This window comes from Astatotilapia calliptera, chromosome 2 (genome assembly GCF_964374335.1).
Source record: "Astatotilapia calliptera chromosome 2, fAstCal68.1, whole genome shotgun sequence".
NCBI classification, from domain to species: domain Eukaryota; kingdom Metazoa; phylum Chordata; class Actinopteri; order Cichliformes; family Cichlidae; genus Astatotilapia; species Astatotilapia calliptera.
The window spans coordinates 27,532,515-27,557,746 of record NC_137423.1 but is presented as its reverse complement, the minus strand read 5'-3'; the positions used below and the strand labels follow the sequence as shown (position 1 = coordinate 27,557,746).

Below are 25,232 nucleotides of genomic sequence, written 5' to 3'. Positions count from 1 at the left end.
CAATGATGTCGGCTCCATATGCTTGTTCTGTTTTTAATTTCAGAGCTATGACGATGTATAAAACAAGATTATAGGCATTTATTTTTTCTATCATGGTATCGGGGTTGACACGTCTAAGAGCGATCACAAGATGACACTCAGAGCAGTGCACATTTCTTAGTCATTGATTTTTACTTTTTTAAAGGAATAGTTGTGAAATGTGCCTGTTTCCCAAAAGGTTTAGAAGAGACGTTTAAAATCATATGTGGTTTAAAGCTACAGCAAATTAGCATGTCTTGTCTAATTAGTACAAAATATATACATGTGTTATATGTTTTGTTTAGCAGCTGTTTTTATGCCAGACCAGTTCTCAGTCGTGCAACACATAACATGAATCTAAGTGCAATACCAAACTGGAGTTGATAAAATCTGATCATGAATTAAAATCTAAGGTGTCTAAACTCATTAAAGGTGTTGCTGGGTTGAGATTAGCCGACGTTCATGTACAAATGTGACAGAAAATGGATTCAGGCTTTTTGTTCGTCTGCCAGAAAGTGAAGCAGGCTATTTACAGAAATATTCAGCTGTCTTTATTTTGCTACTTTGACCTCCAAAAACATTCAGATTAATGAGAAATGAATGAAATGTTCGCCTTAAACGCTCACTGCTCGATTCAACGTGTCAGCTAGCATAACAGTTGAATTTTATTTGCATTAATCTATATTTATATTTGTTTTATTTGCCCTTCAAGACATCAACGTATCACTAAATTGTCTCAGTTCAGCAACAAAAATCTGGTATATCTTAAAATTGCATTTTTAATTGACATAAACCTCAGTACATTCAGCACCTTGTGATCTCGACATAAGGTTGCTAAACAATCACATTTCTGACAAAGTTTGGTTGCAGCTTGTAAAGCTGGACTAAAAATTGATTCCATGCTCATTCTATACATGTGTGCAGTTCAAAAAAACAGCATCTGTGGTGGCGTGTGGGTGTAGTGCACACGGCATGGGTCACTTCCAAGTGTGGGAAAACTCCATTAATGCTAAAGAACATTAGTCTGTACGTTTTGGAGGAACAATACGCTGCCATCTGGATGACATCATTCTCAGGGAGCGCTTTGCTTACTTTAAGACAATATCACTAAATAAAAGACAAAAAGGCGTAAATCTGCCGCTACATTTTTGAAATGAGTTGCTGGCTTTCATTTAAAATATTTATTTTCAAAAACCACAAAAACGTTTAGCATATAAAATATTACAAATCCATAATTACAACATAAGGCCCCATTTTTGTAAAGGCTCAAGATTAACAAGGAAAACTGATGTGATCTTAAATATAAGAATTGCTTTTAATACTTGGATAGAAATCAATCTAGAACACATGAATATCACAAAATGCTGTGTTTCCTCCCTTGAGATACTCTGTCAGGCACTTACTGCAGCTGCCTTCAATTACTGCTTGTTTGTGGCCAGTTTTATACATAGTAGTCCATTTTCAGAGGATCAGAAATAATTGTAATTAGGCTTACTAGCAGGAATATCAGATTCACTGCTTGTGAGTGATGACGTCATTAGGTTTAAAAACAATAAACCTACTAAATAAGACACTTTAGGAGATTCCCCAATGATTGTGAATATAGAGGATTTACAGCAAAATACAAACCATTAGTTGCACCCAGATCGGGCTTTTCCAGGAGTACCAGCACAGTTCTGGAAATAATTCTTTGGACAGCTCGAACTGAGATGACATTGTGCCAGAATAATGGCAAAAGAAAAAAAGAGTGCCGCATTATCTTTGAAACATGGTGGAGGTGTTGTCATGGCATGGCTGCCTGTGGAAACCACTGGTGTACATGGCTGTACTCTGCTCGGATTCAGACAAACACTGCAAAACTGACTGATCAGCACTTTACTGTGCAAATGGTTAGCCATCCAAAGCACGCCGCAAAAGCAACCCAAGAGTTTCTTAAGGTGAAGAAATGGGATATTCTTAAATAAACAAGTCACCTGATCTCAGCCTAATTAGAGGCCAGTTACTCGAGATGAAACGAAATCATGAAAAACCCATTTTTCACTGATTTAAAATTGACTGTGTTAATGTTTCAGATGAAAAACTATAAAAATTGTGTCTTTGTCCAATAAATTATGGATCTAACTGTAAAATGACCCATAATAAATATCTCTGCGTTACATACTGGATCTGTGTCAGCCACAAGAGTGGTCAAAGAGATTGTTTCAGCTTTTGCATTTGGCCCCACTAAAGCAGATACGATCTGTCATTAGGAGCGAAGCATCCAAGCTTGGAACGCAACAGTGGCACTAACACGCTCTTCTTGTGTTCATTGTCTGGTGGACAAAATGACACTGGATTCCCCTCAAGAACCCCTGCAGCGTTCTGGATACTCCTCCGGGACCGGAGACATCAGACAACATTTTTTTTCTGTGAGGCCTTTCGGCAGGATTATAATTGAAACTGACAATAACAAAAACATTCCCATAACGTGACAGACCAAGCCCTGCTGCGCTGCATTGTGAGGCCTCCGCCACCTTCTGAGGAAGTCACACATTACAGATGAAAGTAGACTTTGATAAAGCCCTGCTTAAAAGGAACCCAACTGGATGATTACTGGTTGGATGGGTCTTCTTTCATGCGTCAGATGTCCAGGCAGTCGAGTTGATGTTAATGGTGTCCTTCTCATCTAACCTAGGCAGATGAGATTATGAGACTATTCATTAGCGGCTCCCAACAACGTTCAGCTGCTGCCCCTAACAGGTTATTCACTAATTATTCAGTGAACATAACTCGCTATGATCTGCCTGGGTTCTGTGAAAGAGCCTTAGATATAACACCGACTTTTATGTTTTTTCCCTCTTCTTTGCCGAGGCAAAGCTTTGTGTGTGTCTGATACGGTCAAGGACATAACACTCTCAAGTATTGAAGTTACTAAGCAATCCGAGATGGACTTACACAGGCGGGGTGTTTGCTTTCTCGCTTTTTTTATGTTTAGAAACTGAAAATCCTAAAAATCTTTTCTTCGGTGACCTTTAATTGTCTGCATGCTGTGCATGTGATTAGCACTGTTTTGAGCTGTTTGCCTGCATGTTTTAAGGAGGTAATAATATGGGAAGGCATTCCCCTCTTTACTATGCAGCATTCTGCAAGCGTAAAGGAAGGCAGGCGTAAAAAAGCCTCTATTAATGACCTTAATGTGGACCGAAGCAGGCGAGTGAGCCTGTAACGCAAAGCACGACCTTCTAACTGAAGGAGAGATTTTCAAAGAACATGCTGCTGATGTACAGATAGGATGATGTCTTCTTGTTGCGCCCACTCTTTCTGCCTGTACATGGTTAGAACATATTATCCTTCACGGTGATTCAGTGCAAAATTAATATGTAGATCTCTTGAACATGCCCAGAGAGCCACGTCTCCGGTCCCACGACAGCCACCCAGAGCGCACAGGTGATAAAACGCATTCAGCCACACACGTCAAATCCCTGCTGACCCTCCCCTCGGCCTGTTGCTGAACTCCTCCATGCTTATTTTCATCGGGATGACAGGCAGACCAGGCTGAGACTCAGGGCGATCCCTCTGCAGCAGACAGTTAGCTCGCTCCCATCCCACTACAATGGAACCAGCATGTGGCCAAGGGCGTTTACGCCTTAATAAATATGCATCGATGCCTCAGAGAAGATGTAGTTATTTCCACCGTTTTGTGTGGGAGTGTAAATTTATGTGCGTAATCCCAGTGTACTATATCAATGCTCCTGGTCAAAATGAGAATGAATATTCACACATGCGCGCACTTGCACGCATGCAGCTGCTTCTTTTAAAGTCAATAAACACACATACGACGGCATTACCATCTCTGCACAGATACAATGTGCTGCACATGACGCAACCTCTGAGCAGATGATCCAGGACACACATTTTGCATGTGCATGTGTGTGTGTGTGCAGTGTTTGCTGCAGATACCAAATTTAGGAATGTATTTGGAATTTCAATATGTTTGGTCCTCACAGACAAGAATAATTCTCCATTTTTAGCATCATATAAACAGCTGAATATTTTCCAAATCTGATCATGCAAAGTTAAATAGCTCCCTTTTTGAAGGCAGTTGTACTCCTTTTGTTCTCTCTTTTTCTCTCTTTTTTTAAAAGTTTGGTCTCCATTGGTTTGCAATAATGTTGTTACTTTGTGTAAGATGCTAAAGGCTGGCAGATAATAGATGGAGACCCAGTAAAGTGACTACGGCTGCTGTCAAGAAATCCCAGTGGAGTTGTTCCATTATTCACAGTGTGCAGAGTGGCTTCAGGAGGGGGGGGGGGGGGGCGGCTGTGTCTAAATGACATCATCATCATCAGTAGCGTGGATCAGCAAAAACAAACAAAAAAAAAACCCAACTTGGTCAAAGCTACAGCACTCTTCTGAAAAGTAGCGCAGGTTTAGGAGAGATGATCTTTTCCGAGTTTCAATCTCCATAAGAAAGGTCATGTCTAGAACTACTTCTGGCATTAAAAGTTTGCTTCCTGCGAACATAATTGGTCGTTCATTTCAAACTTTTGAAATGACACGGTAATAAAACTTTCTGAAATCTAGTTGTGTTAAAAAAAAAAAAAAAGAAATAAAAATTTTAATGTAAAATAAAAATACAAAATCAAAGCTCCATATAACACGGCTTTGAAATCAGACACATGAGAGCTGCATGCGCTTCTTCTGATTGTGGCCTGTTATTGTGATAAAGACTTAAAACTGATTCACAAGATTCACCTGCAGCCTGATCGCACATGTTCAGTTCTGCTATTTGATTTGCAGCCAGTGCATCTCATACAGAGGCGGCAAATTAAGGTCCAGGTAGCCCCCCACCCCCCACCCTTCTTAGACTGCTTGGTCAGGCACGCTGATGCTAATGCAGAGATGGATTCACGCAGGTTACAACTGTCATAATCTTATTGGAGATTTCACACCGACTGTCAAACCTGGTGAGCATCAAAGCCTGAAATTTCAGCATTTACTTTCCCCTCTCAGTGAATAACAGCCTTTAATTTTACATTGGCTCGAATGTCAGAATCACCCCCTGTGGATTTATTTAAACTTTAAACTGTGTTAGGTAGAAACTGCCCATTTTTCATATTTAATTCAGGACGGCCTTTCAGCTGCTTAATGTGATAAAACACTATAAAGTTACAACAACAAAAAAAAAAAATCTTTCAGGGTGTGCTGGCCACTCGTATTTACACTACATGTGATCACCTTGTTATTAACTCCATCCTTCATTAAATCACTTTAAATTGAATAAAAAATAATGAACCACACAAAATAATAACAGCTGTATAAATGGGGGCTATCTGCTCAGCCATGAGACCGCTAATATGCTTTTTGTTGGAATATATGCTTCTTTGTGAAAGCAATTAAATGAGAGCCCTTGATTTACAATCTAGTAATAAAGGGAGATAATCCTGTAGAAAGAACAATGCCACTCTCTGTAAGAAAACACAGAAATAGCATGATGCTCCCACTCCACACCTGTGTAACAAGAGTTTGGACATGTAAAGCTTCCAGCTGTGATGGGCAGCTGTTTGGGCGTTCCATTTAGAGAGCTTGTCAGTGAAGCTGTTTCTCTGAAATACAGAAATACAAATAATATGTCATTCTTCTTCTGGTCCCTACCCATTTTTCTGTGATTTACATCACTGTGTGCTTTTAAAAAAAAAAAAAAAAATTATTTAAAGCTGCTGTCAGCTGTGCGTGTATGCATGTTAAATGTTTGTAAGGAGGCTGGTTTTGGAAAGAGGAAATACAAGTTTTTAAATCTGGGTGCAGATTCCAGTTTGCTCTTCTTGATCTTCATGTCAAATCTTTGCCATGCACTCAAACACTACATGTACATTTGCACATTGACCAGTGTGCAGCCTTTGGCCTGTCTCACCTGTCTCATGAAATAGATATGTGAAATGTTTCTTTGCGCTCTATGATATGTTATTATATTGTAATATCCCATATCATCTATGGGGATGCCCTGCAACAGACTGATGACCAATCCAGGATGTGCCCCACCTCTCCTCCTGACACCAGGGATAGGCTCCAGCTCCTCTTTGACACTGTATGGATGGATCTTCGGTGATCAATATTTATTTCTGCCATCATCGCTGATAAGCCAACATTTTCACGTCCTAATTTAAATGTTTAAATTATACATTATATAATTACATGTTCTTCTGACACTTTTTTAGGTACGCCTTGCAAAAACTATCTTGGACATGCCTTTCCTTTTAGAACAGCCTAATTCAGCACGGCATCGATTCAACAAGGTGCTGGACAGATTCCTCAGAGATTTTAGTTCATACTCACATAAAAGTATCACAGAGTTGTTGCAAATTTATCAGCTGCACATCCATAATGTGAATCTCCAGTTATATCACATCCCAAAGGTGCTCTTTTGGATTTCGATCTGCTGACTGTGGAGTTCATTTGAAGACAGTGAACTCATTGTCATGTTGAAGAAAGCAGTTTGAAAAGCTCTGAGTTTTACCACAGAGTGCGTTTTCCTGTCAGAGGATGGTACACTGTGGTCATGAAGGGACACACATAAGCAGCAAAGATACTCAGGTGGGCTGTGGTATTTAAATGTTGCTCAGTGGGTAGCAAAGGGGCTAAAGCGTGCCAAGAAAATATCCCTCACACTGTGCAATCTGATGATTTGTCCTTAGCTGACAGTAGTGGCAGCTGGTGTGGTCTTCTGCTGCTGAAGCCCATCTTTGACATGCTGTGTGCTCTTCTGAATAGATTGGTTGTAACAAGTGGCTATTTAAGTAACTGTTGCCTTCTGTGAGCTTGAAGCTTACAGGGCTTTCTCCTCTGACCTCTGGCAGCCTCTTCGCCCACAGGACTGGATGTTTTCTCTTTTCTCTGCAAACCCTAGAGATGGTTATGTGGGAAAATCAAAGTAGATCATCAGGTTCTGAAATACTCGAACCAGCCCATCTCATACCAACAACAATGCCAAAGCACTTAAATCTCCTTTCCTCCCAATTCTGATGCTACCTTTAAACTTCAGCAGGTCATCTTGTTGATGTCTACATGTGTAAATGCTCTGAGTTGCTTCAATGTGATTGGCTGATTAGAAATCTATGTTAATGAGCCGTTGACCACCTACCTAATACAGCTGTTTTCAGGTGTATTTGTTAGCTGTATGAGCAAAATGTAAGTTTCAATGTGAGTCTTTACAGCTGAGCACATTTTTCACATTAATTCCACTATGGCAGTATTTATTACCTCTGTTTACTGTAAAGACACAAAGAAACTCTAATTATAGAGGAATGAAAACGTTTCTCTCCTGGCAGCTTTGAGTTTACTTAATAACTTACTGCACTGAGAGAAGCTGTAAGTTAATTTGTCTCTTTCTTAAAACACATCTGTACTGATGTATGCAGTTGAAAAGGTATTTTAAGAAGTATGGATATAATTTCTGTTACTATGGAGTCACTATGGAGATCATCAGCGCTTGTACTTTACTTCTACAGTGAAAACATAGGTAATCAAATAAATGCTATCTATTTCAAAGGTAATTTGCAGCGTGTGTGTTTGTGTGCGCTCTCTTTGAACGCGTTTCAAAGGGTTATAGATAGACATGGTTATGAGGAGGGATCTAAGAGTAATATCAAATATTAAAGAATACCAATCTGTCCTTGTGTGTGACTTCAGTAATAATGTTACTGGACGAATTATATTGGAGACATTACAAATTGATCACACAAGAGGAAATAAACTGTTTAGTGTACAGCTGTTTGCAGACAGACATCGTGCCATAGGACAAGAATCAGCATTTAAATCTAAGCTATCAGGGTGTAATTTTTAATAACAACCTAAACAGCTTCATGGTCCCCGTGCCTGCTCGGCTGGCCCTGTGTGGCTACATGTTATGTTTTGTCTTTTCTCTCTCTCCTCTCTCTCTGCTCGCTGCCTGGGCGGAGCTCATTGTGAGCTCCCGGCCTCCACCACCTGTAGGCAATCACCTGTGGCTCCTCACCTTGTTTGCTCCCGCTACTTAAGGCAGTGACTGAGAGCACCTCGCCGCTGGACTATTGAATAACGCTCGTCAGTGCTACTTTAGCCTCAGCCAGTTTTGAGCTCTGTCCGTGAAAGTTCCGTGCTAACCCTTGTTCTCTGTATGCAGATTTCTCGTGTTTGGTTTGGAGACTCTGGACGCTTTTCCCGACCCCGCTCTGCACCCCTGGGAACCCTGGCCCCCTTCTCCTTCACCTGTATATAGTGCACCTGGGGTGTGTAAATAAACCTGTTTTTCTGAGATTTCAGTCTGCGCCGAGTCCTCCCTGCTCCTCCGTGACAACAGCAGTGTTGCGTCTTGTTTAATATGGATACAGATTTCATCTTCTCCAAATGTAAAGATGATTATCCAAAGCCTGCCATTCCACAACCAAGTTAGCTTGTTGAGTGCTATGCTAGCATGATCTGTTGAGTTATGACAGTAGCATTTCTTTGTAATGACAGCAGACTGACATGGAAAAACTGAGACATACTGCTGGAACTGAAATTTCTTTGGAGATTGTAAGTTGAATACTATGTATTCTTATGCTTATTTGAAAAACAAAACAAAACAGTGTTTATAGCCTGTATATGAAAGGTTGACGTGGCTTTAAAATCTAAGAAGACTGCACTAAATGTCAGACAGGAAAATGATCCAAAATGAATTAAAGCTGGTTTTGGAGTGGATAAAGCAGGCTAACAATTAGCTTCTGGAATGACCCTCCCAAAACCTTGACCTCAGCCCTATTTAGAATTTGTGGACTATGCTTAAAAGCTGGGTGTGAGCCAGGAAAGTAACCGATTTAAATGAACTCTACAAATTCTACCAAGGAGAGTCGTCAAATTTCCTGTCAGAATTACGCCGGAAGCTTGTTGATGGATTCTAAAAGTGTGTGGTTCAGGTAAAACTTGCTAAGGGACATTTAATCAAACATTAGTGGGGGGTGAACGTATGGACTATGGATTAGATGGATGAGAGAAAATTTCAAATATATTAAAAGTCTTGTGCGCCCAATTCATGTTTGTTAAAGTTATTAATGATATACGCTCTACAATTATTCCACTCTGTAAAAAGAACAGTTCAAAGAAATCATTAAAATTCCAAAATGACCATGACATTCATGGCCATGATGACTATATATAGGCAACAGATAGCTATAGACTGAATACAACAACCTCCTGAGAACTGAAGAAAAAACATTTTTCAGTTTAACTGTTTTGTAATTTCCTGCCTCTTTGGAGCTAAAAGAGGACACCCAAGCATGTGAGATATCTTTGGAAAGGCCAGGACGTCCTCTGTTTAGTACATCAGGACTTAGTAGAGTAGTTGAAATAAGTCAAAAGATATAGACCAAAAACAAATGTCCATAATAATCCACTGTATGTAAAACTGTGACCCAGTTTAGATAAACAGTAATCGCTTTATTTGGCTGACAGAATACCTTTTAGTTATAACCTGATTATTCAAGTTTAACCATGTTAAATACAATGGGAAAGACATTTTTAAGCAAGTGAAAAATGAATCAATCGGAGATGTTTTGTTTGTAAAATATTATAAAACAAATAAAAATATCCACCAGAAGTTCTCGAAATCAGACCCTTTATTTTTCAGACTATCGTCAAATCATCATATTTCAGGGGTTGAAAGAAGAAATTTTTAGTATTTGTTATTCATTAAACAGTATGAAACCATAATTGTCATTATACCAACCAATTAATTTAATGACTAACTGTTTTACAAACTGACAGCTGACACTTCATGTTTCAGTCCGTTGTGCAAAAATGTTGAACATTTGCTTTTTGCTGCCTTTCCTTGTTGTGCACATCTGATGGAAGTCTTTGTCATTAGCAATAGCAAACTCTAATTTTAGAGAGGTGGATGTGAAACACACAGATTCTAGATCTGACCAACAGTCACTGCTATGTACAAAAAGACCACCTCCAGGGAAAATTTTATTCTATTTTATTAGGCAAACACTACAATCGAAGATTCAACAGATCTGTCTGCAGTATACAACTGAATATAAAGTTAAAGCGGGGAAGGGTGAGTCCTTTGTCCCACCTGTAAAACTGTCAGAACCCAAAGTCCAAGACTAGAATCAGCAGTACTGTGGGTCATCTAACCTATTTAGCATGCTGACAAACTTGCATAGGGTTTGGCAGTCATCCTCCTACATCTTCCACCCTGTGCAATCACCCGCCTTCAGCCTGAAGCATGTTGTACGCCCTGGCCTGCACAAAGAAACACAGGAATGAGAAAATGTGAACAAGTGTTTAGGTGGATCTTAACTGTGCAGCTCACAGACCCTCAAAAGAAATATCTATTATGGAAGTGTTGATTTCTAATAATAATCTAAGCCTGGACGGTGTAACACACATGCACTAAACAGGTCCCTTACCAAAAGAAAAAAAGTGACAGTGTGGAGCAGAAGTAGACTACAGTAGAAACACAATCAAATACCGTGGTCTACTGGCTCACAGCAACTGTGTAAGACACGCAGAAAACCACTCCCAAATCAGTGCCACTTACAAATGTGGTGAGTTAATGATGCCTGTCTACCTTGTCACATGTGAAGGATGCACTTTGGCCTCTGAAAAATGAAATCAGGCTGTTGCCACTTTTTAAAATAACATTTTATGTTTTCAGTTTGACAATCGATCAGTATTCAGGGAAATAATTAAATAAAACATTTATTTGTGAACATAAGCTGAAAATTGGACAGTGACATCTAGCCTTATACACACACACACACACACACACACACACACACACACACACACACACACACACACACACACACACACACACACACACACATATATAGGATTGTTTTTGTTTTACATCAACCTGTCCACCCGATGACAAAATTACTCTAACATATGATCTTAAATCCATAAAAATACTCAAAAAACACTGTCCCCTCTTGAATAGACGTTAATAACACAAAAATAATAATGTACATGCAAAACACGTTTTTTTTAAGTAATGGTTTATTGAGTTTTGCTAATCAAATTCATACTGAGAGAGCGAGACAGATAGAGAGAGAGAGAGAGAGAGAGAGAGAGAGAGAGAGAGAGACGCTCAAGTCTCCCCAAATATCGCTTCCAGTCCGGTACGCATTGTGAGTGGGCCTATCACACAGCACAGCAAACATGAGTAGCCTATTCATTATTCATGTCATTGCAGTTGCCCTGTTATGATACAGTCCTATTTGGAGTGGGCTATACCTGATTTGCTCAGCGCGTCCGTCAAAGCAGTGCGTGGCCCTGCGTCGGCTGGCTGTGCGCGCTCATAGGTCGGACCAAGAAGAATCGGAGGGGGAGCAAGTAAAGTGCGCGCCTACGAGACTGCGCGTCGCAAGGAGGGGTAGAGGTTCAGCTGAAAAAAAAAAAAGAAAAAAAAGGAAGGCGAAAAAAAAAAATACACCGTGACAATGGCAACATCAAGAATCTCGTAAAAGGTAGATAACAGGCGAGGGGGCGCCACGAATCGGGAGTTTGAGAGGCGACGGCCCCTGTTGGTCCCGAGAAAAGCGGCGATATTAGGACATGCTGGCTGCCCTATAGCGCGTTTCCTGGAATACGAATTCTTCCGTAATTGAAAATGGAGCGGCGGGGGAGAGGAGAGTCGCGCTGTCTCCATCATTGAGAAGCGCGTCCACCTGCTATTACTGGAGGCCCGGGCTGCTGCTGCTGGTGGTGGTGCTGGTGGTGGCGGCAGGGGAGGGAGGGTTGGGGGACATGCAGGGGAAGTGTTTGCCTTTCGGGGGAAAGACGCATCTCTGATACTGTCCAGGGCAGCTGAGAAGGATCCCATTGCGACGGGGGAAAAAACGCAGTTTGGGCGCACACGCTCTGGAGGTAGGCAGAGAAAACGCTATTATGCTGCTATTCAGCGTGCCGTGTGTATTTGAATAGAGAGCGAGCTCTATTTGGTATGCACAGGACAGCCTGATTTATACACATACACACACACACACACACACACTGATTTATATCCCTGCCTTCTTGATTTGGTCTGATCGGACATTTTATTCAAAGGGGGAACTCACACCATGCATGCGGTGTAGTAGCAGCCCTACCTCCTTGGGACAGCTGTCGTAGCCTACATTCATTCGTCTCTGCTCCATCGATTACCTTCTCCCTGCGAAAAAAAAATACCCCCACTTACTTAAAGCACAAGCTCCGATCTATTCGCTTAAGGCTCACAAATTCAATCCAAATACAGATGCCACGTGTGGTTGTTCGCGTTGATGCCAGTTACCTTGCACTGTTTGCATGTTTTGAAGGCAAACACTGGCCTGTGGACGTCATTTTGAAGCAACGTAATGCATCCCGAGCAGTACACTGGCCCAAAATGAATAAGAAATGAATAAAGGGGGAATAATCTATAGTCCAAACTGATGAATGATTCATGAATGAGCTATGGAAACCTAATGGGATAACACATCATCTCTCTAGGCCCCTCCACTGTGATGGCGAATAAATGATTCATAAACGGTTTATAAGCACAAATCCTTAAAATTGGCCTAAACATGACGATAGCAGAGGCTCACACGCAGGTGCACCAAGGCATGTGTGAATGCCTGCACTGTGGGGTCACTGGATCAGTAGCTTACTGTGTCTGTGCTCCCCTGTAAGGATGCTTCATGACAGATGTTTACTGGATGTCCCAGTCTACCACACTGTCAGCCAGACGAGCTGCTCTGAGAAATAATGAGCTGCAGCCCAAGATAACAGCCTCTGTGCTTGGTTGTTGTGGAGGTGTAACTTTGTTTTAAATAGGGATTTAATTGGATTAAATTTTAACGAGCTAGAAATGTGCCTGCCTGATATTTATTGGAATGCCTTGTAAGATGGGATTTTCAAATTAAAAAAGAAGAAGAAGAAGAAAAACTTGGCAAATTTATCGCCACAGTTAATGATCTGTTCAGCTCACAGTTATTGACCCGACATGACTTGGTTTTTGATTTGTGTTTGAAGCCTTTGTAGCCTACTTGACAGGGTGCTTTTGACTTTGCTGCACGTTCTGAGAACATTGTTGGATTATTAGGTTAAGGAAAATATGTAATATGTGATGTTAAACTGCAGATGTCCAAGGGTGGGGAGTGGGGGCAGGTTTAGTGAGCTGTTAGTAAAATGTCTGTCCATCCCCACTCCTCTAATGTGAGGACAGGAGTGGAACCCAGATGGAAGGCCATGCATTGATTGAGTCAAAGAGAGCCTATAAGAGGGCCAAATTGAGTTGACACGTTGATGTGGGTGTCATTATCACGTGTGACGGCACAGTGCGCCATTGGACCCGAGGCTATGTGACGTGTGGAGGGGGAGAGGGCCTTGTTTGAGGATCATAGATACGGAAATGATGATAGCTATCATAACAGCCGTGCCTTAGTTCGGCGGCGTGCCACCGAGTGCGCCGTGGAGATTCGTCTTTTACGGCATTTGCCACTCACATCTCCTTCTGGTCAGCCTCATTGCTGTCACCAAAGTGCCATTTTCCGTTCGGTTGAAATTGGGTGAGAAATTGAGCCCAATGACACATTTCAGCACCGTGGCATGGTTCCACGGCAGCGAGGACGGCACTGGCAGGTTTTCTGAAAATGTGTTTAAAATGCTATCCGAGCGTTATGTTGCAGCAATAAAACCAGCAGCTTGTGTACATAGTCTCTTATCTTCCCCTGTCCATGTGTGCACCGTGGCTTCTCCTCTGCTCAGCCTAAAGGCACATGTTGGGCCTCTACTCTCATGTCTCTTGAATGGGAAAGAATCTCAATTACACACAATGAATGGCTCCTCATCAGTAATCCTTTTCCCTACAAGTGCTCGCATTCTTCATATCTCAGGGTCTTGCTTCTGGTTGACAGTGTGTGCATGTGTGTACCGAGCAGCAAACATTTATTTGTGTTATTGATCATTTTTCCGTAATTCCCCAGTCGCTTATGTTGCATTATCCTGCTAGAGCACAGGTGAGAACATCTCATTAGGCATACAGAAAGGCCATTCCTAGCTCGTATGGAGCCCTGCTGTGTTTTATGCTTGGAGCGCTGTGGTTTTCAGTATAGAAGCACCTTAGCCGAGTCTCGGTCTGTGCAGAAGCACGCTGAGCTCACCGGGGCCGACTGCATGTTTAAGCACACTGTGCTTATGTCAGGCCACTGTATGCTGAGGCCTGCTGTCTCGACCGCAGCCCTGTGCTGGGGTTGTGACGGGCTGGCTGTGGCCCAGCGGAGGCAGTCTTTCTCTGTGCTGCTGCTGCTGAGTTCTGTAATTAAAGGCAGAGGTAAGTCCAGGAGAGAAAGCTGAGCTCTGATTGCTTTTCATGGCCGCGAGGAGAGAGCTGCAGTCTGTCCTGAGGGACTGAGGCGCTGCTGAGCTCTTTCACCGCCAGCTCCGCTCCCCCCCCCCCACCCAGACAGGAGCTGTTCCAGGGAAGACACGCACATTTGTTTTCGCATACTACTTGCGTGCGCACAGACGTAAACATACTCCAATGCAATCTGCAGCACGCACACAAACACACCATGAAATGCACAAATACTGTACACATGCACTGGCTGAGAGAGGGAAACATTTTCCCCTGTAGCTGAAAGTCAAACTGTGCTAAACTGCTTTAAAGAACGCCCCGTTTTAAAGAACTCAAGTGTCAGTGTGAGGCGAAAACTATTACAGTGCCGTCATGTAATGAACTAGAAACGACGCAATCAGAAAGACATTAAGGAACTCACCTTTTCATTGGCTGCTCTTCAGCATTGACGGAGCAGTTCATGTGTGAGTGGGCTTAGTAAGTGTAGAAGTGAGCCCACCCCTCCCCTCCTCTTTCCCTTCCATGGCAGCAGCCAAACCTACTCTGCACTCGGAGGGCAGAGCAAACACGGCCATGCTCACGTATAGGATCTGGGTGGGCCCCAGCGCTTTTAAAAAAGATGAGAAAAATGGCCTCAGTGCTCTCCTCTCCTCTTTCTGTGGACTCATTCATGACAGCTGGCTGGTTAAAGCACACTGAGGGTTTAAACCATCACATGCCTTACAAGTCGTATCAGAGAGAATCCCATGGAAAGCAAAAGCAGAGTACTTTGAGGATAGGAGCTTTAAAAAGAAAGAGAGAGAGCGAGGGAGGGAGGGAGGGAGCGTTTGGATGCCATTTAAATGCTAAGTCCGGCCACATTTTTTTCTTTTCCTACGTGTTCATGAATTAGTTCTGCCAAGATAATTAAAGTAATGCATCAGGATTTCAGCCATTAACAAATAAAAGTCCAATTAAACTGGGGTCTATTAAACCACTTTCCACATTGCCTACTTGATCTCAATATGTAGGCTGGTGGCCACTGGGACCATGAGCATGCAGGCTTGACGTTCATAGCTCATTTCCTGCTTCCACATCACACTCTTATATTGCAGATAGACAGATAATGTGAAATTTCCCCTGTTCTGCTCTCACACACTCTCCCGGGCCCCCTTGTATTTTCAGCTCGTGGGATTCTTGAAACAGATAGTGAGATGCGATGCTGGAAAATTTGAGAAGGATACTGAAAGAGGCGGAGATCTAACGCAGTGGACACAGGTGCGCCGTTATGAATGGTGTAAAAATGGCATATTCACAACGTGACTGGAAAGAGAGGAAGGTATATGACAGGGTTGGATTTTAATTGGTTTCACACAATGTGCTCCTATGCATTGTTTCTTTGTAATGGTGCACACAGTGGCAATAACAGCTCAGTTTTTTGTTATATAATAACAGTAATAGATTCCTCTTGTCTGCAGTGCCCCTGGTCTAATTCGAACATTTTTTTTTTCTAACTAGATTCCTCATGTTTGAGCCATTTGGAGCTCTACATTCATGGACACGTACTGTCAGTGTCCCGAATACTGGATAATAGGCCACATTTGTTAGCCTTATTTTTGATTTGGTGGTTGAAAATGAGTGGATGTGGGCGGGTTGAAAAAAGAAGGACTGATAAAGTGAAAAAAAGGGACCAAAACATTAGGTAGGATGCAAAAAACAAACAAAAAAACAACCCAAAACAAAACAGAGGAGCTGCCTAGGAGATGGGGGACGGACATGGTGGGAAGATTAGAGGAAGGGCTGGATGGACAGACGGAGGGAGAGGGGACAGAAACAACAAGAAAGACGTAGTTAGTGTTGGTGGTGGGGGTTCGGGGCACGTCTTTCCAGTACAGCCAGTTGGAACAAACAAACGGTCGCGAGACAGACAGTGTTGTTTCTAATGGGAGAGAAGCTCGCTGTGCCCTGGATGTTTCCCTCCACCTTTCATTTTCTAAATGCTGTTTTGTCTGTTCACCACTTAACAAGCCACCAGCGCCTCAGAAAAGAAAACCACGCTTTATTTGCTGCTGTACATAATTACCAGCCATTCAAGACAGACTTGTTTGCTACTCTAAACGATGTTGTGAATTTATGTACAAATAAGAGACAGGCCATATTTTGCTGTAAATCTTCTTTTTTTTCTTTCTCTTCTTTTCGCTCCCCAAGTCGAGTATTTAAAATTTATGGCGTGGCCAGCGTTCGCTCAGAGATCTGCTGCAATTCACTTCAGTTTAATTGTGCTGCTGTTTGTGGAGACTGCGGCATTTGTGCCCTAATCAAACATTAGAGGTAATTGAATCAAATGGCTATTTTTAATCATAAGTTGTGGTTGATGCAGGCGAGCATGATGGGAAGAAGCGAGAAGAAAAAAAAAAGGTCTGTGGAGCAGATGCAACGGTCTTTCTGTCAGATGGAGTCAGCTGACGGATGGCGCTTTACTTTTCATTTACCATAGCGCGCCAGAGGCAAAACATAATCCATGCATACTGCTTCTGAGCAGAAGTCAAATGAGAAATGTTTTTGAATATCTTAACACAGAGGATGTGAATTGCGTTGCATACATGAATTTCAAGTTGGATCTGACCCTGATCTGTTGGATGATGTTGCTGATGATACAACAGCATGACTGCTATTCTACTACGGGTAATAATTATAATCATTCACAGCTAGTGGTCCTTGTCACAGGAGTGGGACACAATGGAAATAATAATTAGGACTTCTCATTTCAGATGCATCGCAGGAGAGTGTATGAAGTGTGTACTTTGACTTCTAGGATGAACAGCTGTGTGTATACTCGCCTGTTTATCAGTGTGTGTGTGCTTTAGCTCTAGCAAGGCCCAGTAAGATTTCTCAGTCTCCTGGTTCTGGGTTTTCTTCTGCTTCGGGACTCCTTTTGTCTCTCGCACACTCACACTTACTGTATATTTTCCATCATGACAGTGACCCAGTCTCTGCTGTCATAAACAAGCAGCTAATTGTAGCGTAAAGATACTTGAAGGGCCAGGATGTCAGCTTCACATTTATTCTGGGCTCACCCCTGACAGCAGCACTGGGTGACGTACCGAAGCTCTGTCATGCGCAAATAGACATTTTTCAACTCACTATCTCTCGGTGCTCTTCTAACCCATTTCCCCAAGTCATCACTCAGCAACACTGACAGAATACGACCCGCATATATCACAGTTGAGCCAGTAAAATGCTCTCCACGAGGAGTCAAATATGCACCTCAGTGTAGCCGCTTCTGATAAAAGGGCTAATTCATCATTTAGTCACACAAAGCCTCAGAGATTCTTTGTAATATTGGTTCAAATTCAGCATTGCTGCATTTCAATGAATAATATCCAGGTTTTCCAATGCAGGTATTTAGCTGCGATTTTGAATAAAGTGCCGCATTTATTTGTTCCGTTTATGCATCTCTTTGCATTTTGTACTTTCATTATGATTGGTTGTGCTTTTGTATGAATAATCACTGAAATTTGTCCATCGCAACAAGCACCAGAACCAGCCAGAAGGCGGGCACCGAATGCCTGTGCTGTTTACTCTGTCTTTTCTTTTTATATCATATACACTGATTAAAATTGTTCTTTAGCTCATTGTAGAGCGTGTAATTTAATTAAAGTTGCTGTTTGGTGGCTTTGGACTTGGGCTCAAGTAATTAGTGAGTCAATCATTTTCTTGATTGTTAGGAAAATAATCTGCAACTAATTTGAGATCTGTTTAAGACATTTTTAAGCAGAAATTATTAAAAGAAAAGAAAGAAAAATCCTGCTTCGAGATAGTCGTCTTAATTGAGCAGATCTGCTGCTTTTCTTTTAATAATTTAAGGGTAAATTGGTGCGTTAGTGGCACAAAAGGGGGGAGTCGGTAAATAACGACAAAAAAAATCGGCAGTTGCGGCTTGTTTAAGGCAAAATTAAACTCAAAATTTATGAGGATTGCTTTGTTTTTTACAACTCAGTGGAAGGAACAGTCATTATTGTGTGATACAAGAATACAGTTTTTTGAGGGGGGGGGGGGGGGGGCTACAGATGTAAGTGTAGTCACTAGTGGGGAAGTGAAGTGGAAAAATTACATTTAATAAGATGCTACCAGTGATGTCAAGGACATGCTTGGCCCTCATCGCTGTTATTACTTCCAGTGAAAACACATTTTTGTTGCTCCTGTCGTCGTTCTGTTTCTGTCACTTTCGGCTAAATACTTCGGGAACATCACAAGACCAGGTATCTCCCTTTTATATTCAAATAACTTTGTGTATTACCTGCTCCTCTGAGATCTCCCTTTGAGGCGTGAGTGTGTATATGCACTTGCATGAGTGCACGTTTTTTCCTTTTTGCCTTTTGTGTGCAATATTTGGGATTTGCTTATGGTTTATTTATGCGGGTAAGTCCACTGAGAGAAACTCTTTGTCACGGGAGAGCCGGTGTACAGTCTGTATGCATACTTTATAGCCATATGATCTAATAGGTTTAAAAGCCGCTATCAAAGATGTATGCTGCTGCGGTGTTTTGGCTCGAGTGATGAGGCCTCTGGAGATGCGGGTTCTTCGTGTGCATTGTGCATGCTGTACTGTATGTGCTACGTGCTCAGCGTTCGTGTGTGTATGAGTGGGTGGTTATTACTCATGTTGTGGGGACCTAGATCTGTTTACACCGTCATATAATGGGGACTTGTCTTCCTTATGGGGACAAGGCAGGTCCAGTACTTTAAGGTGAAGAGCTGTTTTAAGGATAGGGGGTTTGTAAGGTTAAAGTAAGTCTCCAGCAACTGAACTGTAGTCAATATAATGTCCTCTGTAGTTATAGAGGCACAGAGCTGTATATGTGTGTGTGTAGATATATAAATATTGCTTTTTAGGGGCTGCCCGTTCTTTCAGAAGCCCTCTGTGCTGACTCTTAATACCAGTGTACCGTGAGTCTACCTGGACTTAATGACCCGACTGAAGATTAGGAGTAACAAACAGTATAACACACCGTCTGTTTTTCTCTCTTGTGCTCTTACAAATCAACCCACCACTATTCAGACTCCACGGTGAATGCAGTGACAGTGTGCCAAGCATTCAAAATATGAATGTGCACATGCACGCATGCGCACATGTGCACATGCTTAGTCTTGGCCCCTGACTTCTATGTGGGCACGGAAGTTTGTTTGTTTTTCTGTTGTATATGCATGAATCGGTCATGTAGTAATAAAATTAGTTGTGTCTTTTTTTCATCGCGTGCTGCACAAAACGATAACGGGCGAGCACAGTTATTTACCGAGTGCCTACAAGGAAAGCGTATTCAGAGGACAAGGGCTCCATTGTTGAGAGAAAAGCAAAAAAAAAAAAAAAAAATGGTAACAATTTACACTTTGACTCCATCTCTGGGGGCCTTACCAAATGTTAATTTAAGTTCCCATTATAAAATGTATTTAAGTGAGACTAAGAATTAATTCCATTATTCTTGGAGGCAGCTGGGGCTTCTGGATCCGTTGAGATGGTTTTCTGCTCCCTCCTGAGACCTGTGGGTTTTCCCATCACTTTTAAAATCAATTACCTTTCTACCTCCCTCGCCTCTCCAACTCTCTCTAAGTACTCTTGTCATATTCTTCATTAGAAAACCCACCACTTCACCTATAGCTCACTATGAACACCTCAAGCGGAGCGCTGTGTATTTTTAAGCGTTCGTGGCACATGTGAGTGGCTCACTGTGATTTATTAATATGTCTTGCACAGTGGCATATAGGTGTAGGACTGCGCAGCTTCTTTCACAGCATATAGACAGTGTTGCTGCCTCAGATATAAATAGGAAGACAATCTGTGGCTGGGTAAGACCTGTTAGTCCTATTTGACACTAAAGCCACAACAAAGGTATTGCTGTGCTGCTGCTGCTGCTGCTGAGGAGCGTCTGCAGCCCTTGGGAGAGATCATGTTATTTTCCCTTGTGCGCCATCTCACAAACATCTCACTGCACTAACTGAGGGGAATGAGCATGGATGGGCTTGACGGCTGCTTCCTATTTTAGTCATCGGCAGGTAGGCGGATGAGTTGAACTGTGGAGGATCTCTGTGCAGCGAAGTCTTCGTCTAATTAGTTTGTCTAATTATGTCTTTGTGCTGGAAATTTCTCAAATTAGTGGTATCGTGCTGAATGTGAGCATGCTCATTATGGTTGTCATGAGAATTGTTGCGGCAGTTGGAAAAGAGACGAGAAAAGGGAGCGCGGGAAGGAGTGTCACTGGACCCAACAGCTCCCCTTGGTCTAAATCCCTTTATCTAACACAAATATCTGGTAATGGGAGATGCAGCACCCTAGCTTTGTCCCAGGAATTCGCGGGGGGAATGTGACACCCCTCCCTTCCTCCGTGTGCAGGAGCTGCACCTATTTGTGGTAGACCACAGAAAGGTCCCCTTTGATTTCCCTTCCTTGTGTGTCAGCTGCAGGAGTGTCAGGGAGCATCAGGGATGTAAGTGTCTCACATGAAGATGCTTTTTGATTTTCCCTCCTCGTGAGGTGCCACTGCATCGGGAATGAGGACCCCCCTCCCTTTTTTTTCTCCTCGCCATCAGCTACAACACCAGGGTGTTTCTCCTGGTGACCAAGTGGAGGGAGGGGGGGACGAGCGTCCTGCATCACCTGCCAGCGTGCGCGCTATTTTCCCTCTGCATGGCTTCTCCTCTTTCTTTCCTTACTTCATTTTTCTCTCCCTCTCTTTCTCTCCTTTTCATACAGTCCCTCTTTCTCTCTCTCATTCACTCTTCCCCCCATCTTGGACCTACAGTAATTGGTATTCCGAGTGGCAGCTGGGATCCATACAAACATAGCAGACAGAGGGAGAGAGCGCGAGCGAGGCAGAGTGTGTGCGAGGAAGAGAAAGACATGCAGGCAGAGAGAAAGAGAAAGCCAGCAAGTCAATACGCTGGTTCATTAGAGCACTGAGTCACAGTGGCCGCTGCCTCGTTTGTTTGTGTTTGTCCAATACTCTGTCTTAAGCAGAACCCACCGCCTCTGTCCGCTCACACTGGCAAACCTGACAGCAACACACCCCAGGCTGCCTGGTCGCCTGTGATATGGGCTTTTCGGTGCCTGTGAGTATTTGGACATAGCGGCTTATGAAATAATTACCAAATCAATAGCTCTGAATTAAGCAAAGCCAGGCCTTTTCTCGTGATTCTCAGCAGCCGCCGCGGCCAGGGCTGCAGCGAGGCCATTAAGGCTGGTGGGAGTGATGCTGTAAGTGTTTGCTGTGTGCTCTTTAATAATCACGCTGTGATTGAGTTATGTTTAGCATAACTGATTATGTGTCAGCAGTGCAGATATTTTTGACCGGATTACCCGAGGTGTTGATGAGACTCGAAAAAAGCCCCCAAAAAACCAAAATAAAACCAAAAGCCTTGCTGATCTTGTTATGGCAGCGAACGTAAAGAAGGCAGGCCAGTTCTGTGAAATGGAATTTAGAGATGGGGGGAAAAAGGAGAGGGGCTCCATTAGGAAACAAAAAATAGGATTCTGCAGTTATTGAAAATATGAAAGTGGATGTTCCGAAAAAACAAGAGAGAGGAGTGTTCTCTGGTCACGGCGAGCTGAGAGCAGACCACTTGTCAGGATATTGAAAGAGAAAGAGAGAGCGAGAGAGAGGGAGAGGCAGGTTAAGAGAAAGGGCTGAAATGACCTGTTCCTCTCTTCGAGGCCTGTTTATTTTGGAGGAAATAGTAATATGTCGGTGGCTATGTGTTGTCTGGCTGGGCTGCTAGCTCCCAGGGCCCTCATGGTGCACAGTGACCTCTCATTACCACTGCTTGAGGGAGCGTGAAACGGAGGAGATCACTCCAAAGGGCAGCTGTGTAGATGCGCCTAACCTTTTAAACCATCAGGATACGTCAACCATACAAATAACTCATTAACCTTATCCATTTAAATGAAAAGCTCCCACTTTTATCCCACACCCCGTTTTCTACTCTGTATTAGATTTGTTTAATTGGCCATTGCACATGATGAAAATGGCAAGTCCCTTTCCAATGTGGTATGGTCAAGAAAGCCTTACAGGAGGCCAATGGGGATTTGTCCTCCTTCGCCCCAACACTTAATGAAGCTGGTTTAAGATTTGGGGCAAACAGAAGAAAAATACGGGGTTGTGAAGGTGAAAGCGTGTTAGCATGTGTGTGCGTGTGTTTCTATGTTTCTTAGGAAGCGGCCTCCCACTCTGTCCAATAGCATAGGAGGGTATTGATTGGAGGAGCTCAATAGCTTGGGCCTTTTAATCACCTCGCTCAGAGGCTGCTTTGTCCCACAGGCTTAAAGAATAAGTGCTGGTAATACCCCTGTGCATATGCACACAGCCACCCTCTCCCAGCTCCTCCCAGACTCACACAGGCTCTAATCAATAGGCCTGATTAACACCAGTTCTCATTTGCCCCCCCACCTCCCTTCCCACCAAACATTTTGCCAACTTTTGCTTTAATTCAGGCGCAGTCTGGTAACATTTGAAGCCCACAGCCGTGGAGTTTCTGCTATTCTGACGTGAGATTTAACCTGCGGCACCTAGAGCTGGATCTGAGCGCATCAAACGACAAATGCTTGTTCAGTGAGTCTAGAATAATGTGCTGTTCTGACCCAGTTGTAAAGAAAACATTTAGACTTACACATCAGGTTTCTAAAAATGGCTTTTCTCTCACTCTCACTCTCTGTTTTGCACTGTCTCCATCCCTCTCCTCCTCTCTCAGTCTGTCTCTCTGCCTTCTTGGCTGTCATTTCTCTTTATATTGTTTAGAAATGCTGTACATTGTGTTACAGGGTTGTGACTGATAGCCTGCCAATTTCAGCTGTGGCACATCAGAGAGGCTACCCCCCCCCCCACCCCCCTCACCGAACAAAGAGAGAGACACATTAAAGCCGTGACAGTATGCTCCTTTTACTGCTCTCGCTGATTCCATACTGCCCGATTAAGTGTTTCGCAAGAAAGCTGGGTTTTTATTTATTATTGGGGACGAACACTGAAAACACACAGTGGCCAAAACTGCAGCGCAGAGAGCGTCTCGATACGGGAAAAACACAGAAACTCCCTCTTGGCGTGGTTTGCGCTGTAGACGTGCCGCAGCTTTACGGGCAGCAGACAAGAATTATTGTTCTTTCTCATCAGCGATTCCGAGGCCATTAATATTTCCATCTGCGCGGCCTATCAATAAGCCTCTAAGCCGGGTTTCGAAAACTAATAACATCAATGACTTTAAAAGGGAAAACAAATATCAAAGAAAGGAGGCGTATTAGCAGCCAGAGATGGTGAATATCGAGATTTGAGTTAGTAGACGGAGCGGTGTTGTTGTTCTGTCCCGTGCCCTTCTCATTATTAGCCCCAAACACATACAAACACATGACTGACACCCTTCTCTGCATTTTCCTGCCTTGTCTCCCTGGCTCCTTTCCCGCTGCCCTCCCTTTCCCATTGCCTCATTCGCTCTCTTTTTCTCTGTGTATCTCCTTTCTTCTCCTTCTGTCCTCTGCTACCCCCCTCCTCCCACCCCTCCTGCCCCTGTCCTTTGGTTTTGAAGCCAAGTAAAGGAGTCGCTTTCTGAAGCAACGGGGAAATAATTTGTGGCTCCGAGAACAAAGGGAAGTCTTTACTGTGAGAGTAATGGAACGGATTTTTGTGATGTGGATGGAACCGTCTTCATTTTAGCCTCTCATTTTAAAAAACAAAATACTCGTAAAAGATTAATTTACTGAGAACAATAATAACTCTGTTATACAGACAAAACAGATTTTTCTTTTATATCAGGATTATGGTTGGTATATTTAAAAAAAAACACAAACACATAAATATATATATATATTTGTGCTACAGTTGCATTTTTGGTGGTTTCAGCAGAGTTGTAAAAGTTTGCATCTAAATTCAAGCTACTGCAATATCACCACAGTTTTAAAAAAGGCCATGTGCAATCCATTATCATCACATATTGACTGCAAATTCCTCAAAGCCCTTAGGAGAGCCCCATACCCACTTATTGAGCTGTTATCAATGAGCTGCTTTTGTCTTGGCTCAGGAGACTGGACATATAAGCAGGACATTTATTGTGTTGAAAATAAGGAGTTACGAGGCCAGAGATGCAGTGGATGTCTGCTGAAGGCTTACTTCAGGCTCCTCAATGTGTATTTCCTCTTCATTATTCAGGCTTTTTAATCCAGTAACTGATTTTCTGCTTTCACAAGCAAACTTGTATCTTTCTAGTATCGTAGATGTGTTGTTTTTTTCTGCAGTACTCTTTCCTGGAAGTAAAAAAACAATAAGCTAACCGAACACCAGCATGTAGAGGACGGAATAGAAATTTTGTAGCTTTTAAAAAATATGCTGGCATTAGCGAAGTGAGGGAATTAGTGACCCTTTTGTATTCAAGATTCTCGCAGTAACTTGAAAATCCACCACTTAATCATTAAAGAAAAAAAAATATATACATTAATAAGATTTGAAATAATTTCAAATTAAGTAAAGTAGTGGGTTTAAGTAGAGCCCTACGATTTAATGACCCTCCTGACCTTATTGCTTTCTGGCTCTCTGGTAGGTGCTAAAAATCTCCTGGACTTTTCGTTTAAGGCATAAAGATGTGTATCTGGGCATTCAAAGCAGATTAATGCTGGTAGAAGACCACAGATTTTGTCATTATAATTGTCGGTCTGCTCTTTCCCTTGGATCTCTGTGTATGACACACTCAAATAACTCTATCAGTTAGGACTATCAGATAGCGTGCTATTATAGTACCCTGGATTTTATAGTAGTGTAATGTTTGCATTGTTTGCAGGCTGGACCGTGGCTAAACCTTTTTTTCTTACTGAAACTTAATATATATCTTAGTATACATACACTTACACTTACCTCAACTTGCCATATTGTTCAATTGCTTGATA

General features: G+C 42.5%; 1 protein-coding gene and 1 long non-coding RNA gene across 7 annotated transcripts in view; one reads left to right on the top strand and one right to left on the bottom strand.

The window, feature by feature from the left end:
* Positions 1 to 11,080: 11,080 nt before the first annotated feature.
* nexmifb (neurite extension and migration factor b) overlaps positions 11,081 to 25,232 on the top strand; it is a 53,906-nt gene continuing 39,754 nt past the window's right edge. For 3 of the 5 annotated variants that reach the window (XR_013911749.1, XM_080307239.1, XM_080307246.1), the window contains exon 1: positions 11,081 to 11,889. The gene's annotated coding sequence lies outside the window, so the exon portion shown is untranslated. The remainder of the gene's footprint in view (positions 11,890 to 25,232) is intronic. The other 2 variants (XM_080307241.1, XM_080307250.1) reach the window with 1 other exon arrangement.
* On the bottom strand, positions 11,130 to 14,895 carry LOC145431453 (uncharacterized). 2 transcript variants are annotated; one of them, XR_013911755.1, is made up of 3 exons: positions 14,757 to 14,895; positions 14,100 to 14,293; positions 11,130 to 12,172 (listed from the first exon to the last, which is right to left on the bottom strand). It is a non-coding gene; the product is annotated as an uncharacterized LOC145431453 (long non-coding RNA). The 2 variants fall into 2 exon arrangements; XR_013911756.1 differs by having other exon boundaries at positions 14,142 to 14,293.